Genomic DNA, 18766 nt, shown 5'->3' on the forward strand with positions numbered 1-18766 from the left:
CTTGGTCGGCAAGACGTTTTTTAGATTGAGCAAGTTTAACATTATCTGCAAATTGAATAACCACATAAGAAAAATCTTGTACTTATTCTAAGTTTTCATTATAAAAGAAAATAGTGGTGACGATTCCTGTCCCTAGTAAATATCACAACCTTTGTTTTAGCAGAGTTTGCTTTTAAATTCCAATCATTGCAGTATTCTAGCATTGCATTCAATGCAGTCTGAGCTCATCAGCATTTTCCGCCAAAATGACAGTATCGTCGACATAAAGGAGCAGAAAGAGTCTAAAAACACCTCTAAATCTTCGTTATTTTATAGGTTTTTCATCAGGAAGCGTATATAAACCAGCATTTTTGTCGACCATAAACTGTGTAAGATCATTCAGAAATAACGAGAACAATACAGGTGAAAGATTTTCACCTTGACGCGACCCAGTATTACTGACAAAAAATTCGGAAAGCTTATTACCTGAGTTTACACACGATTTTGCTTTATCGTCATATTATGCACAATTTTCAAACATTTTCCATTAATTTTATACTTAAGCAGTTTCTGTCATTAGGCATTAGTCTATCAGTGGAATCAAAAGCTTTACGGTAATCAATAAAACAACAATATTAATGTTTACCCCTTGACAAATAAAAAACAACTAACATCTTTAAAGAGAATATATGTAATGTAGTTATGGGAGAGCATACATTTTTCACTACGTTAGAAACCTATTGATTTTCAACATCTTTCAATTTGGTTTACAAGGGAGAAGTAAAATACAAAAGACAAGAGTCATGGTTAATTTCCAGATATCTTTTAATCACAATGATAGTGCACTAAATAAATTCCAATGAAATATAGCTCCAAATAGTATATAAATTCACCATTTGATAATATCACGTTTCACTGTTAAGGTGCCGCCACAATCACAATTCAATAGCAGTTCATATTTTCAGGCCGCGTATTTTTCTCTTGAATATTGCACTAAAGTGAATAATTTTGTCATAAATTATGTTCTGAATATCTATTTGAACATATGCACGTAAAAGGATTTGCATCTCACTACCTGTATTATGCTTTTATTAGATATTTTTCTCTGGCTAAAATGACAAAATTATGTAATTTTACATTTAGTCAAATTCAATATATATTCAATCATGTAAAAAAAATAATTACAACCAATTGTAAAGCAGACCGTAAAGAACACAGTCTTAGAGAATTTATTTTGAAATTTTACCTGGTTACTGAATTATACACAAAAATCCAAACACCATCAATTTATCAAATTTGTAAATCTGTTCACACTTAATATACAGTTACATAATAACAGGTGATATTATAGGTTGACTGTACAATGAAAAACTATCTTATCTTCCAATATAAATCAGTAGAGTTAGTGTAGTGTTGCATTCAGCAATCGATGTGTACTGGTTTACCTAGCTAGCTGGGGTCAGTAATGCATTTACAAACAACTTTTTAAATTAAATTTACATGGAGTTGTATTTTTGTGTCAAGTGCAACAACCAGGAACAATTTTGGCAAACATTCCATAAGATTTTGCAGTATACATATTGTACTTAAAAAAGAACTAAATTTTATCTTTTGTAAATATGCGTTCAATGGAGTTTGAATGCCCGTAAGATTTCAATATGAAAGTGCTATTGAATTGTGATTGTGGCGACACCTTAACTTCACACTACATTTCTCAACCATTATCGGAGCCTTTTTATATTATAAACATTTTCCCGCCAACATGAAATTCATGAGATTTAGAATATAAATCACAAAAAGCATGAACAAATCATATACATAATAAACACCTTTAGGAGCATTTAACATATTTAAGGAGCAATAAACTACATAGAAACAGAATATGATACAAAAACGTAGAACAATAACTATAAAGCACAAGGAGTAATTATATTGACATACTAGACATAGCATAACCACATAAGTGTCCTTTGAACATAATTCTCAGTTCGCGGCAATATATGATCTATGGCACATTACTTTTTTCTAAAACGAGCTTACTCCTCACACAAAATATCATATGACTCTAAATATTTGTTAAGACGATTATTCAATACAGTAGTAAAGAGTTTACCAAAACAGCTAAATATAGTTATGTCCCTGTAATTATCGACCCATATTTTTATACAGTGGTAAAATAACTCCTTTGCTCCATTACTCTGGGAAAATACCAGCGTCAAGAATAACATTAAACGATACTTCCACTTCGGACAATACAGTAGTGCATTTAACTCCTCATTTAATGCCTGAAGGTTTTCAAGATTGACATCATCAAACTGGGTGCCTTCATCATTTAAATTCTGGTTATGACTACTAAAATGATCATAAAATACTTCACTAGAAATTTTATTCAAGACAGTCTTTACTTTACAATTACCCTTGCTGATTTTATTATTTCCTTTTCGGTATTAAAACTGCCTTAGGTACTTTTCCCCACCTTTTTCATATGATTCAAGCGGCCGCCTCAAACATCAACAGTCGTCATGAAAACATTCAAAATAGTAAGTTTTTAATGATTAAATGAATATTATTCTCCGAACAGACAATTGGAAGTGATTTTTAATACAGCTCTTTCAAAGCTTTGAGTTCCTTTACTGGTAATTTTGCTCGAAGAAAATTTTATATGATCTCAACGTTCATCAGGTCGGAGCTCATCTAGTCCAAATAATTTGACGCAAAAGCGATTCTGAGATATTTTCGTGATAGGTCATAATCCCTCTCTTTACGTCAAAACCAAGAACAACCTTTCCTGTGTTGAAATTAGATTTAGGTAAAAACATGATCACGCCATATATTTATCGTCGCACCACGTAATTTTACGCACACCTATTTCGACGCCATTTTTGTTTTGACCTCGTTCTCGATTAACTTGGGGTTTCCGATGACGTAATTACTCGGTGTAATGACAGAAAACATCATGGTTACTTTTACCGATAAAAAAGTTGGAAAGTTCAGGATTTGAAGATATTTATCAACTTACATTTACCCTATACATGATTTTTGATGTTTCTACTGATGCAAATTTTCATCCATTTTAAAAACGTCCCAGTGGAAGCTTAGATTAAAAAAGTTTCTGGAAATTTTGTTTTACGTCTGCAGCCGACTTTAGTGCTATCAAGGTCACATCACTGCCACGTGACATATGTAGTCGCACTATTTTATGCACTGTTTTGGAAGGTGTACGCATTATATATCAATGCCATCATTACTACACACTTCATTTTTTTTCTCTTGTCAAGTAGGCTGTGAACACTGGGTTCATCTAAAGTTTTGTATAAAACAAAATGTGCCAAATTCCTCTGTAAACACTGCAGTCCAGAAAAATGAAAGAAAAAACATCAGACAGTGTTTATAAAAAAGCAGAGTGATTATTTATGTTCATAGCCTCTTATGTTCATGAATGTTAAAATGTTTTCAGATTTATTTATATCATTTGGCCTTAATATTGATTATCTACTTGCACCAGCTTTTGTGTCAAGTTTTATTGCAGCATCCATGACAGTTATGGTGTAGCACATTACTTATAGTGATTGCACAAATATTTAAGCCAATCAAAAGCTTCGTAACAAGTATCATGTAAGATGCGTCGAAATAGGTGTGTTAGAAAAAAGTATGGCCGACCACACTAGTTGTTGTTTACCTTTTGATTTCTGGCAGTCAGCTGTTTAGAATAAGATGTTATTGGTATGATTCAATGCATAAAAGGTTAGTGCACATGCAACATCTAATGGAGTCACGTATGTTACTGAATGAAAAAGCGCGGCCAAGTTGCTTGTTATGTGCGTCGAAACTGGTGAGTCTGGGATACACGATGAACTCATAAAACAAAACTGAATCATTTTACGGTTTAAACCATAACAGTATCCTTGGTTTACCAATTATCGGTGTATTAATGATTGACATTCCACTATACACAACATTTAATTTATATGCTTACCAAACTTTGTCTCATTTTAAAGAAAAATTATCTTATTTTCATTAAAAGTTAATTTTATTCACCTGGGAACGCATTTATCGGAAATATTGGGTCACATAGTGACCGACCATGGGCGCCATCTTGGATGTTAACAGATATCAATTATCGGTGGAATTTTGGGAAATAATGCTACTGGACTAAACTTCCATCCAGATACATAAAAATAACAAGAGAACAAAGCTGAAAGTTCTGGCTACTGGATTATTTAATCTGCTGTGGAAAAGAAAAGTATATTATAGCATACAGAATGAATTAAATAAATAAATGATATCACAAACAGCAATTTATCACATTTTGTCAAAAATCACAGTTACACCAGACATCATCACATTCAGTTAAACACAGTGGTGGCACAAGAACTCATCATGCCTCCTCAAAAACTTCACATCACAGCAGTATTTAAGGTGTGTCCAGTGGCCACACTTATCACACTGTCCCCACTGCACAAGTTCCAGCGTGTACATCAGGTTCATGGGCTCTGGCGTGAACTTTCCACAAACACAACAAAGGTCTTCCTCAGCAATCTCACTGTGGGAGTCTTCCTCTGAGTCAAAAGTGTTACTGTCACCAGATGGACCAGGGATATGTGACAATGGTGCTTTATTGACTCTCTTTGTGTTTTTCTTTGGCACAACCTTCTCCCCAGATGGACCAGGTACTTCTGATGCTGTTCCCTTCTTGTCTTTCTTGTTGACTTCAATTTTCTTTGGATGATCAACTGGAGTCATCAGCAACTTCTTTGATGGAGATGATATATCACCCATGATAGTAGGCTTCCTCTTTCTGGTACCTTTTGTTTTCTCAAGTACTTTCAAGATTTTTTTGCTTTCAAGGAATGATACAGACTCAGCAGGTTCACCGATTGGCTGTTCCTTGTTTTCAATGTAAATGGTGGATGGAGTAGTCTTTGCAGCTCCTATGGATGTCCGCTGTAGAGGATACACACCAGTCTTCTTGAAAGCACTTATGAGATTTTCTGCACAAACTCCTTTGTTGTATGCCTTGCTGGAGACTTCTGCTATATTGCAGCGGTTGATCTGCAGCCCTGGGTTCCTGCGCATGTAAGCCTGGCACTCACTATGGTAGATGTTCTTAAGCGGTCCAAAGCAACCTACATCAAGGGGTTGTGTTACATGCGGGGTGTGCGGTGGCAACACAAAGAATACCACATTGTTTGCCTCTCCCCATGTAGAAAGTGTGAGGTTGACATGGGACTTGTGGCCGTCGAACAAAATCATGACAGGATGATCCTTGGTTGAAACGTGCTTAAGGAAGTGCTGTTCAAGGTATTCCATAAACACAGCAGAATTAGACCATCTGCTCTCTGTAACTGTACCCGCTGATCCTGGAGAAGCCCCTGTCAAAAGGTCCTGGTTCCATCTCATCCCTGGGAATACATAGTATGGCGATAATCTACTGCCTGCTGGACTTCCACTAGCAATGATTGTCACTGTTTTCCCCCTGTTTGAGGTTATGGCCTGAGGTGTTGTTCCCTTCATACATATAACATGGCGGGGTTGTGCTCCATCATTAAACCCCGTTTCAATCAATATTCCAGATGAACTCTGGGTGGTTCTCAAGGTCATGCTTCTTCAACACCTTTCGCCAGTTCACAAAAATACTTGTCCATGGTCTCATCTGAGGTACACTTTGCTCTAAGCACAGACAATTTCTGGGGTTTTGCTAAAGTTACATCTGGGTTCCGTCTTTTGAATCCCTTGTACCATGATGCTGCAAAATCTGGATCACTCTGTTTCTTCCTTCCTAATGTAACAGCCCATCAAATGCCAAGCAGAGAAATTCAGCACGGGTATAGCCATACCCTATGCTTGCCATGTAGCTTTATATGTTCTACTAGTTTCTGCTCCTCCTGGGCAGTAAATGTTGGAGGTGGACCACTGCTGGGTAGATTTTCTTTCTCTCCTGTCACTGGCTGGAGCCAAGGGTTCTATCACGTAGAGTGGACTCTGGTATACCATATAACCTGGCTGCCTTGTACACAGACATCCCAGAAGAGACTACATCTTTGTATGCTCTTGCTATCAGCCCAGTATCATACAGTCGCCTTCTCTTGGTAGCCTTGCCAATGGTTGGTAACTGTAATGAAATAATAAAAAAAAAACTTACCACATGTACACAAAATTAAATGCATCTTTATTTCTCAGTTCTTAACAATGAAATGTCAGAAGTTTAGTCCAGTAGCATTGTTTATCAAAAAGGGCGCCAAAAAGCGGGTGCGCGAGGCAGTGCTCGATGACGTCATTTAGGCAAGGGGAATCCTTCTGTCAAATTTTTTCTGAGGAATTATTCCTTATTCATCGAGAGATATTGAAGTTTATCAGTAAAACAAATTAAAAAAATATATTTTCAATCAATTCATATACAATAAATACGTAACTTACCCTTAGGAAGGACATATTTCACGGAAGATTCACGTTGAGGAATATCCTGTAACTTTGTAAACAAAGAATTCCGGAAGTGCTCTTCAGGAAGTAAATATTCGGGATTTTCGGATTGCACCATTAATCGGTAACCACCGATAATAAGTAAGGTGGGGATAAAACACGTTAATAAAGCGATAAACACTATATGTTCCAGTTTGGCTTCCTCGCTGTATTTACACGTCCGCCATTACACTTGGTACACGCTGACAGTGCGGTTGGTCGTTATCGATCACGTGACACGAATCGGAGCCATTTGTGTAAACTTTAGGGTGTGTTGTTTAAAACAGTGAAAAACTAGTGTTTTGCCGTTTATTCATATAAACATTAATTGAATTGAAGGAAGAAATGGATATTCTTTCCAGGTATCTTAAAATTTCACTAATATTTTTGTTTTTTAATAGTTAGAATGCGATTTAAAAATCACCTTGTCTGTTTTGAGCCTTCCGCTCAGAAAACAGCGCGGAAGGCTCAACACATAAAAGGTACTTTCTATGTTGTACGTGGAGGAATGATATTGACCTATGCAAAAATCATCACAATATCGTGGCTCACGTACAATTAGTTGGACTAGAGATCATCACAAATCGGTGTGTTATCTACAAATCTGTAGCTAACACATAAATCAGTAGTTATCAATAACTACCGATCTATAAATACACTATACACATTTCTCGAAATTTTAATTTTAAATGTTTGTTTAAAACTTCTAATCACCTGGAAAATGTCTTATTAGCCGCCACAAAAAAGATTTATCGGAGGTTAGTCTCCAATAATAGTCTAATATAAATCTAATTTCAGCAATGAATATAACAGATACAACAACTATAGTCCAACAAATTTGAAGCAATCCTAGGAAATATTGAGTTATTTTTCTTACGGGCAATATCTCCACTCGAAAACCAAAATAGCGGAGGAAATTTCCGATGAGATTGTCATCGCTGCAGATTGGGTTTAAATGCTGATTTTGTTGCAAATATGAGATAAATTCAATTCTAACATAACTTCATTCATTTTCCTATTAAACAAAGAAGGCTGACAGTTGTGTATTATTTTACATTCTAATATGCCTGTCGCTGTTAAAACACACTTACGCTAGAATGACGTCACGTTAACGTGCGGTGACGTCATAGTTTTTGTTGCGACCAAGAAAGAGCGCTACTATATTTATCTACTGTTTTAGATTAAGGGCATATTAGAATTGAAATGATTCATAGCAAAAGCGTGTTTTAACACTATTTATACATTCAGGCGGTAATACGTCATACAAATAATTTCACCCGACATATAACCCCCCATCATGCATAAATAGTGTTAAAGCACTCTTTTGCTATAAATTATTTCTTAAATAATTCACTGTTCCAGGGCCCTCTCTACATTTTGGGGGATTGGGGCCGGGGCCCTTGGAGGGGGGAATTTCGCATCGTTTTCAAGGGAGGGGGGAATTCATTCTGGAGATATGACATCTGATCATAACCCCTTATATTAAGGTCAGTTGAGTATTACAGATATCAAACTAATGTGAATATATAAGAAGTATTGTACAGAACATAATCTATTGAAAACAGGCAACTTTTATTTTCTTTTATTAAATCAGATAGGTGACATCTAATCGAGGTTCACATGTCGTCATTAACGGAAGCACTAGCAGTATCCACGGACATTGTCTCAGCAGCAGCCGGAGCAGGGCTTCCCTTCATCATATCTACCTGATTGTGCATGTCTGGCCCTGATGAAACAGCGGTGTCCGTGACAGTAGTTTGTTTTTTGAGAGCATGCTGCTTAAAAAGCAAATCTATTTTTGCGCATTTCGCCCCAGTTGCATCCGTGATATTTTTACTGTATGATGTGCATTATGCAACATTTTTTTTCAAAGGGAAATAACTTTGCATACACGCATCCGGGGAACTGAAAAACGAGTGTATTATACCGATCAGTAAAACCAGGGGTTCCACTAGACCTGAAAACCCAAGAGTCCCGGGACCCTTGGGTCCAAATTTTGAAGGGTCCTTTTTCAAAATACGAGAGTCCTGCCCCAACACATCGATACAATTGACTGTATTTTCTTATAAAGTAATACTACGTAATTAATAGCTACTACAACCAAGAACATGTTACAGCATAATAACAATTTTTGTTTCAGGTCATATAATCTCATATTGTAAATAAATTTTTATCAAAATTCATTTTAATTTGATGAGGTTTTTCTTCAATATTTTTGTTTGTTAGATCTAGCAGAAAAGTGCTAAAACACTGTAAAAAATGTATCCAAAAACGTACCATCCGGATACTGGTACACTTTTGGAATGTCGTCTGAAATGTTGTTTTTTGCCAGTTACTTGGTCCACTAAGGTAAACCAGAGATAGTTCCTCAAATAATGATGCTACTTTTCATTTAAAATTGCATTAAAAGTCAAGTTTTTTTAGTGAATTTTGGAAAAAATGCATATGTCATCGGGTGTAATTCGAATCGTGAATGGACATTCTAAACTTATTTTTACTTTCCAAATTCATTTAAATTTGTGGATTTTCTCGTTGAAGTTAAGGTACAATCATTAAACAATGATCTAATTTAAAGTTTGCATGAAGAAATCTTGCAGGACACTTTTCACGTGCTCGGTATTCAGCTGGTCGCTTAATTACGATAATTTAATAATTGGCGCCTTTTTTGAAAGTATGCAGACTCAATACGGGTAACGCTTTATCAATTAATGTTAACACTTCATTGATTCTCATTACCTATGTGCACTCGCCGTGACGTAACTTGCTGATAAAGAAAAATCAGCGTGGCATGATGAGGGCGGGAATTTAGCAGAAGATCAAAGGCAGGAGGGCATGACCGCGAGTGTTTATTTTGAATACACGAGTTTATCGTGGACATAGTTTTACTTTAGGAAATGACTGATTATCAAAGGAAAATGTCTCCGGGTCCCGAGTGACGCACAGGCAATTATCATGCCGGGTCCTTTGAGCGTCTTTTGAAAATCTCCCGGACCCGGGCTCCTAAGACTATCGGGTATCGATTTTTTTCTTGATTTTTTTTTTCTTTCGAGGGGGAATTTTTCTGTACTTGGGGGGAAAAAAACATACTATTTCTAGGGGGGAATGGGGCCGAATTTCGGCCCCAAAAATCGGCAAACGAGGGCCCTGCTGTTCTGACGTCACAATTATTACGTCATAGCATCAAACAGCATGGCAGCGCGTTGGAAAAGAAACCAACAAAAACACACACTGGTTATTCGGATACCTACTCGTATGAGCGATACCGCCCTCGTGTGATTAATGTACATGTAGGTCGTTTAGGGTATATAAAAACAATGCCAACGTATGTCACATATTTAAGAATGTTGAACATTTTAAAGACAGATTCGTCCGAGGCAATGCATTAATTCGCACTGGTGAAAATATCAGTCCTCAATAATATTGAACTGATTATAAAATTTGAAGAAATGTAGCGAAAATTACGTATTTTTACGTTTTGAGACGTATTTTTCTTTGTTCAAAGTTGAGATAACTGAATTTGCCACTCACCTTGGTAGAACTATACATACTCAACTACAAAACGTTTGGATCATGTACCTGCAAGTTCTTTTTGTTGATAAAATTTCAATTATATGCATCCTGATGCTGTTTTTGATGGTACCTCTGACGATGTATGAAAATAAACAAAGATACCTACCCGTTTGCGCATGGGTACCGTCCTCGTTATGTCAGTGAACATTTATAAAACTCCCCGCGGCGATTGCTTCCGCATACGGTACACTAAATAAACGTAATTGAAGGTAATTGCTTTGATGATCTAGAAATAAGAACTGGAAATGTGAAACCCGACCTTTAGTCGATCTATTTGATTAGCATTTTAACTTTAAAGATGCAAAGAATGGGAGTGGATCGTGTAAGCAGTATTTCACAAAGATTAAATTTTCCCTCACACCCACCCTCTATTCTACGCATTCTATCATCTTGCCTTCTTAAAGTTCTTCTTTTTCTCCTTCAGTCTCATAATGAAAACGACCAAATTTGTCGCACACCGAGCAAAAGTGCTTATGTATAGACCATTTTTTTCTCCTTGAAAGGGAAAGTGGACCCTCTCTCTGGGTATGTATTCGTTTATGGAGATGCTCCGGCTTCATAAATCTGCCTTTTATCGTATCTTGTAATATTCACCTCTGTTCATAGGCGCACCCTCCATTAAGGTAATGCTAATTAGGTGACCATTAAGGTAGTGCTAATTAGGTGACTTGTTTACAAGTGCATACAATATACACTACTGTATGAGTGTCTTACAGATGACTAACTGAAGAAACAGAAGCAGATATGGAAGTCTGGGTATCAGATGCTATCTATTTTTATTGTTTGTTCAAACACTCCTCACAGCGGTTGTAAACGTTAAATGTACGTCTAGGGAGGAAATCTGTGAGATTCAAGATTTCAAGACTTTATTTATAACTAGGCCTATACGGCATCAGCATTATAATAACAACATTTAACAAAACAAACACTAATACATAAAATAAAACAGTAGTTTTACGGCCATAATAAATCTAATACAAATTTTTTTATAAGCTAAAAAATAGAAGATAGTGTACATTTAGAATTAACCAGGTTGAAAACATTGTTTTAACTGGCCAGAAATAACTGCCAGTGACAAAAACCTATCCCTACCTAAAAATTTGAAGTATTTTCTGTACAAACAATGCTAACTTAAAAAGAGTACTATCATTACTTTGAAATAAACTTTGAAATGACATTACATTTAACAGTTGAAAGTCATTTGGTATATATTTTACTCTGTCCAAATCAATGTAGGGACATTCTAAAATAAGAATATTGCGGAAATACACTGGTGAAAGTACTGACTGATTCAACCAGAATTCAGCAGATCCAAGTTGTTATAAAGAGTCTATACATGAACCTGTAAAGTATACAGTTTATCTTTTCTTGTTTACCATTTAATAAATTGTACACCAGTAATTCAATATTCTATTTCTAATTATAATATATACTGGTAATACCCCAAGCTCACTAAAAACCATGACATAAGGTGTTGACTTTTTAACCTTCAGTAATGTTTTTAAAAATTTAAGCTGAAAACTTTTAACAATGCTAACATCCCCACATCCCCATACCTCTGATCCATACAATAATATTGGTTGAACCACAGACTCAAATAAATGTAACTGTGAATCAATACTAAGCTGCAACTTCCTACATTTTTTTAAACAGAGCATACATAGCCTTTCTAGCTTGGTCAACCAACTATATTTTAGTTTTATTGAAGTTACCACTGTAGTTCAACAGGACTTTCCCATCAATGCTATGCTGTAGTAATTTATTCCATAAACACATACGTATTCCATAAACACATACGATCGACAGAATCAAACGCTTTCTTGTAATCTACAATGGCACAATATAAGAGTAGATTGGTTTTTTATACTTTAACTTACTGCCTTTAGATTAATAATTACCATTTGCAATACAGAATTAGCAACAGAGTCTGACTATAAGACAGGTAAGATTATATTTTGTTAAAGTTTAAGTATCAGACGAGCTGTAATAACTTTGAAATAATGTACAAATGGTTACCAAGAACAAGCAAAATTTCTCGTCGCTTTCTTTTCTTTCTTTTCATTTCCCACCATTTTAGCTCTGCTTTCAACAGTTGGATGATAAGCAAATTGCTCGGGGCTTGAATTGCTCGACAAACCTGCAAACCTACTAAACTTCATGCCCTCTTTACCTACCTTAATAGAACATCACTTTTTCCAACACCTATTTTTCATGAAAGTTCTATCACAAGTCAAAGTAACGATAAAATAAAGAGGGAGCTGAATAGTTCCTAGTAAAATGTCGGTCAGTTGTGGTCTGCTACCCTAAAATGGCGCTTATATGCTCCTGTCCGCACAATAAACCCCCTACTTTCGTTTCGATCTTCAAAACTTGTATGTGAAGTGTATAAACATATCTCATCTCATTTCATGCATTATGTATTCCATCAATAAAAAGGTGTGATTAATGCACTTGTTCTACACGAATTTTCGCACAAAAAATGGCGAAACAATGATCTGTTTACTACTGACTTCTTTCGACTACTCAAACGAAGCACATTTTCGACTGAATAACTTGCTTTATTCCTCAAAACGAAGTTAAACGTGGGTCGATCGCAATACAATAATTGACAAAAATCATATAATTTCTGAACAAATTTTATTTTGTTTTTGTTGCAAACATTTTGTACCCCATAACAACTTAAATAACAAGACGAAACGTACGGTCGCAATATTCAATTGAAAATACACCTAAGAATGTGTCTGTATGTAGATGGATCTTGAAAGCGAACTTGAAGAACTTATGTGAGTTTTTCTTCGGATAGGCTGCTTCCAGTAGCTGGTGGGTATAAAAGACCAAAGTTTTATCTTCATCCTAGCTGGTCATTGCATATTATCGCTAAATTTTAGAAAAGGGGTCTGCGTCAATGTAATGTTCATTTCAATAACGAGGACGGTATCCGCTGGATTGACAGAAACAACGAGGATGGTACCATGGTACATCGTCAGAGGTATCTTATTTTCTAGACACTGTCTTCGAAAAAATCGATCTAATTTTACTGTGCTTCAAGTTTTTGTGAAATAAAAGCAATGGCTTATACACAGAATGACTGCTTTTCATTTTCCTAACAAAAAATTCCCAGTATAATCCGAAATAATACCATTAATCGTGAAAATATATACCATCGCCTTAAAATATCTTCATTTCCGCGACAAAAAAAAAACGTATTTTTTTACAGTTATTCAGATCATATGAGATAGATATTTGACATGGATATAGTTAAGGTATGCTCTTACACATTTAATACTAAAACTTTTCAAATCTTCAGTAAAATACGGAATAATTACCTGTTACAGGTGTGAATTTCCTGTTCACCAACATGTACATTAATCACACGAGGGCGGTATCGCTCACACGAGTAGGTACCCGAATAACCAGTGTGAAACAGGCAAATTTTTGATGGACGTCGTCAAGGATGTACTTAAAAATCCTTGGTAACATGTTAGAATTGAAATAATATATTGCTCATTTAGTGATTTGCTCTTGAATAAAATCATTGTTTGTCCTTCAGATGCGTATTATTATATCACGAGTGATAATTCCTTTGCATCTGAACTCCAAACAATGATTTTATTCAACGACAAATCACTGGATGAAATATATTATTCCTTAAATAAAACTTACATGTATCAAAAGTGGATTCAATTCCTCATTGATTTATGTAAAATATCAAAAATTTCCAAAATTACAAATTTTCTTGTGATTTAAACTAAGACATATATGTACTGCACACGGTTAATGTTTACCGTGTCTACACGGCAATATGTGCAAACGATAAAACCAATAACTTTACATGACTGTGTACTGCAGTTTATCTCCCATTAATTTGGTCCTTCGAAGTTTTGACAGTTAGATTGTCCATCACAAATATAAAACAATCTGACTCAAAATATTTTGACTGCAGCAACTGAAAACAAATTGTCCTTTCAATATTGAATGTGTCTTACTTGAAAAAATCTCTAGTAAAAAGGCATTACTTTAATTGTTTTCACTTTGCAATGTTCCATTCCTACTTGCTGTCCGCCATGTTGTAAAGAAAGCTACACTGCTCGTGATTGGCTCCTTTTACCGAAGTCTTCTCGCGTCGAAAAGTCGCGAAAGTACAGAAAGATTTGAAAGATTATTAGTTATATATCTATTATCTTAGTTTTAATACATGAAATAAGGCAAAGCCTCAAAGTGAGCTCAAAGAAATCTGGTTTAACTTAATATAAAAATATTACAAAGAAACTAATCACTACTCGAAAGAAAGTGAAAATTCGCGAGAACCTGTTCACTTGAAAACAGGATGTTTACGTTTAGTGTCATCATCCAGTTACAGCAAATATCATACTGTGCAAATTGTTTTGGAAGCCAGTGTCACAGTGACGTCATTTACTATTTGCTGCGTTCTCGTACTTGCTTTAGCATTATTGTCATTTGATTGACAATATTTTCCGATGTTTTAACTTTAAAAAAAATGTCTAATCATTTTTAGCTCATCTGATTTTTTGAAAAAAAAATGATGAGTTATTGTCATCACTTGAGCGGTTGTCGGTGTCGGCGTTGGCGTCGGCGTTGCCTGGTTAAGTTTTATGTTTAGGTCAGCTTTTCTCCTAAACTATCAAAGCTATTGCTTTGAAACTTGGAAGACTTGTTCACCATCATAAGCTGACCCTGTATAGCAAGAAACATAACTCTATCTTGCTTTTTGCAAGATTTAATGGCCCCTTTTTGTACTTGAAAATATCAGATTTCTTGGTTAAGTTTTATGTTTAGGTCAACTTTCTCCTAAACTATCAAAGCTATTGCTTTGAAACTTGGAATACTTGTTCACCATCATAAGCAGACCCTGTACATCAAGAAACATAACTCCATCTTGCTTTTTGCAAGAATTATTGCCCCTTTTGGACTTAGAAAATCAGTTTTCTTGGTTAAGTTTTATGTTTAGGTCAGCTTTTATCCTAAACTATCAAAGCTATTGCTTTAAAACTTGCAACACTTGTTCACCATCATAAGCTGACCCTGTACAGCAAGAAACATAACTCCATCCTGCTTTTTGCAAGATTTATGGCCCCTTTTGGACTTAGAAAATATCAGATTTCTTGGTTAAGTTTTATGTTTAAGTCAACTTTTTCTCTTAAACTGTCAAAGCTATTGCTTTGAAACTTGCAACACTTGTTCACCATCATAAGCTGACCCTGTACAGCAAGCAACATAACTCCATCCTGCTTTTTGCAATAACTATTGCCCCTTTTGGACTTAGAAAATCATTTTCTTGGTTGAGTATTATGTTTAAGGCAACTTTTCTCATAAACTATCAAGCTATTGCTTTAAAACTTGCAACAGTTTTTTCACAATCATAAGTGGACACTGTACATCAAGAAACATAACTCTATCCTGCTTTTTGCAAGAATGATGGCCCTTTTAGACTTAGAAAATCATGGGTAGGACAATATTTCTATTATACAAAAAAAATCAGATGAGCGTCAGCACCCGCAAGGCGGTGCTCTTGTTTCCACTAGCTGGAAACCTTTCTTGCGTGATTTTTGAGTGATAAATAATTTTCAGCATTCAAATTATTGAAATAAAGTTCTGTATTCACTGCAGAGAGAACTACTTCCTTTCCGCTAAGGCCGCCTTGTTGGTGGTTCTCTATACAAAAAAGCAAGCAAAAGGGCAGTAACTCAAGTAAATGCTGTAACAGGCTACTTTGGTTGTTTCGGTGCGATGAAGCAAAATTTATTTCTGATAGTGAACTTAAACTTTTAACTGTAGTATCAGTTAGATGAAGCATATTTTGTTTGATTCAGAGCTCCAGATAAGCTTTTGGTGGAATTGGGTGTTTACTCATCACTTTTTATCTGCATCGAGTAAAATAATATTATTACCAAGGCTTTTCAAAAGTAATTGGGTATTTGTTAAAACCAATTGGGTATTTCACCAATCTCGCACAAACAATTGAGTTTTTTTTTTCTTGTGGCTAAATTGTACTGAAAGAAACGTGCTAACTATTACAGTATATCTTATTAACCAGGTTTTACTATTTTTCTACATGCCTGTAAGGAAGGTAAATGTGTATTTTATTTTATAGTTTGAATAATGTGAAATTTTTACCAATAATATTTTTTCTCCAGTCGTTAATGTTTTCTGGGAAACTTTCGTTCCATTTTATTTTTGGCACTTTAAATGCAGTCGGAGATCTATTAATCCACAATATGATGAATGTCCCAAACAATGTATTCACCGCAATAATTGTGCTCTCCCTTAAGATGTCGGCCAGTATCGGTGGCACTTTATTATCACAAACAGATAAACTGTTTTTGCTGAACAACAAAATATTCTTCTATTTTGTTTGTTTGTGCTGCAATTGTTTTTCTGCAAAGTGGTCAGTTTATTGGCATATTTTTGTTTGTTTACAGATTTAAGCGTCCAAATAACACTGATCAGACTGAATGGTCCTGTGCTTTTTCTGATGAATAGATACCTGTTTTTCCGTAACTTACAACCAGTCTTGTCTAGCGTTAAAGTTTTGTACCGGTTCTGTAATATGGAAAATGAGATACGCAAGTGATTTTTAATGAATAGGGTATTAGGAATTCTAATTGCGTTTCAGTATGCACACTGTATGAGTTCAATTGGGTTTTCTGCAACTTAAATTGTATAAATACGCAAATACGCAGCTTATCTGGAGCTCTGCTTGATTTGTATAGCAGATAAAAAATGAAAATGCTCTCTGCATCACAAAATAGGGATCTGGTTTTGCTCTAGTTTGGTTTCGTATAAATGCTACATCTGTTGGCATTGGTATTATTCAATATAGTTTGGTCAATACCTGTTTATAGTTGGTTAATCAGACTTGATGGATTTTTTTGAAACTTTTTGTAAGTAGTCATACATGCTTATTTTTAACTCTGTGCTTAATACATTAAATAGCCTAAAAGGGATGCATAGTATACATGTAGTGGTATATTATGATATTAAGTGATATTATGTGGAATCAAACGTCTCCACATTTGTTAAGTTAGCTGATCTTCTGCCTTTTATATTTTCATCAAGCTTCTGCCTTTTATAAGGAATCAAGCGTCTCCACACTTGTTAAGTTAGCTGATCTTCTGCCTTTTATGTTTCATCAAACTTCTCCACATTTATTAGGTTATCAGATCATCTGCCTAATATGTGGAATCAAGCATCTTCATGCTTGTTAAGTAAGTTGTTCTGCCTGTTATATGGAATCAAGTGGAATCAAGTGTCTCCACATTTGTTAGCCCACCATCATCAGATGGTGGGCTATTCAAATCACTCTGCGTCCGTGGTCCGGCGTCCTTCCGTCCGTCCGTCCATCCGTCCTTCCGTTAACAATTTCTCGTTATCGCATCTCCTCAGAAACTACTAGGGGGATTTTGACCAAACTTTGTCAGAATGATGTATTGGTACCCTAGTTGTGTCCCCCTGAAAATCAGACTGGTTCAACAATTTTTTAGTAAGTTATGGCCCTTTGTTTATTTCTATAATTTACATAGATTTATATAGGGAAAAACTTCAAAAATCTTCTTGTCCAAAACCACAGAGCCTAGGGCTTTGATATTTGGTATGAAGCATCATCTAGTGGTCCTCTACCAAGAAGATTCAAATTATTTCCCATGGGTCTAATATGGCCCCGCCTCGGGGGTCACATGGTTTATATAGACTTATATAGGGAAAAACTTTGAAAAACCTCTTGTCCAAAACCACAGGGCCTAGGGCTTTGATATTTTGTATGTGACATCATCTAGTGGTCTTCTACTAAGTTTGTTCAAATTATCCCCCTAGGGTCAAATATGGCCCCGCCCCGGGGGTCACATGGTTTACATAGACTTATATAGGGAAAAACTTTGAAAATCTTCTTGTCCAAACCACAAAGCCTAGGGCTTTGATATTTGTAATGTAGCACCATCTAGTGGTTCTCTACCAAGTTTGTCAAAATTATCCCCCTAGGGTCAAATATGGCCCCGCCCTGGGGGTCACATGGTTCATATAGACATATATAGGGAAAAGCTTATAAAAACTTCTTGTCAATAACCTACAACATTCAAATTTGGACCACATGTATGGTTTTGAGTGGCAAGATGAACCTTGACATGAGTTGACCTTGATATTGACCTAGTGACCTCACATTTCTGTAGCTACAACCTTCAAATTTGGACCACATGCATAGTTTTGAGCACTGAAAAAAACCTTGACCTTGACATTGACCTAGTGACCTACTTTCACATTTTTGAAGGTACAGGCTTCAAATTTGGACCACATGCATAGTTTCGTGTTCCGAAATGAAATTTGACCTTGATTTTGACCCAGTGACCTACTTTCACATTTCTCAAGCTACAGCCTTCAAATTTGGACCACATGCATGGTTTTATGTACTGAAACAAACTTTGACCTTTACATTGACCTAGTGACCTACTTTCACATTTTTGAAGGTACAGGCTTCAAATTTGGACCACATGCATAATTCTGTATTCCGAAATACAATTTGACCTTGATTTTGACCTAGTGACCTACTTTCACATTTCTCAAGCTACAGCCTTCAAATTTGGACCACATGCATGGTTTTGTGTACCGAAACAAACTTTGACCTTTACATAGACCTAGTGACCTACTTTCACATTTTTGAAGGTACAGGCTTCAAATTTGGACCACATGCATAGTTCTGTATTTCGAAATAAAATTTGACCTTGATTTTGACCTAGTGACCTACTTT

General features: G+C 35.6%; 1 protein-coding gene across 1 annotated transcript in view; it reads left to right on the plus strand.

Moving 5' to 3' along the window:
* Nucleotides 1-2448: 2448 nt before the first annotated feature.
* Nucleotides 2449-18766, plus strand: part of LOC123548842 (transmembrane protein 64-like) — a 56494-nt gene continuing 40176 nt past the window's right edge. Inside the window, exon 1 of the mRNA XM_045336422.2 lies at nucleotides 2449-2519. The gene's annotated coding sequence lies outside the window, so the exon portion shown is untranslated. The remainder of the gene's footprint in view (nucleotides 2520-18766) is intronic.

Source organism: Mercenaria mercenaria, chromosome 6, assembly GCF_021730395.1.
Source record: "Mercenaria mercenaria strain notata chromosome 6, MADL_Memer_1, whole genome shotgun sequence".
Taxonomy (NCBI): domain Eukaryota; kingdom Metazoa; phylum Mollusca; class Bivalvia; order Venerida; family Veneridae; genus Mercenaria; species Mercenaria mercenaria.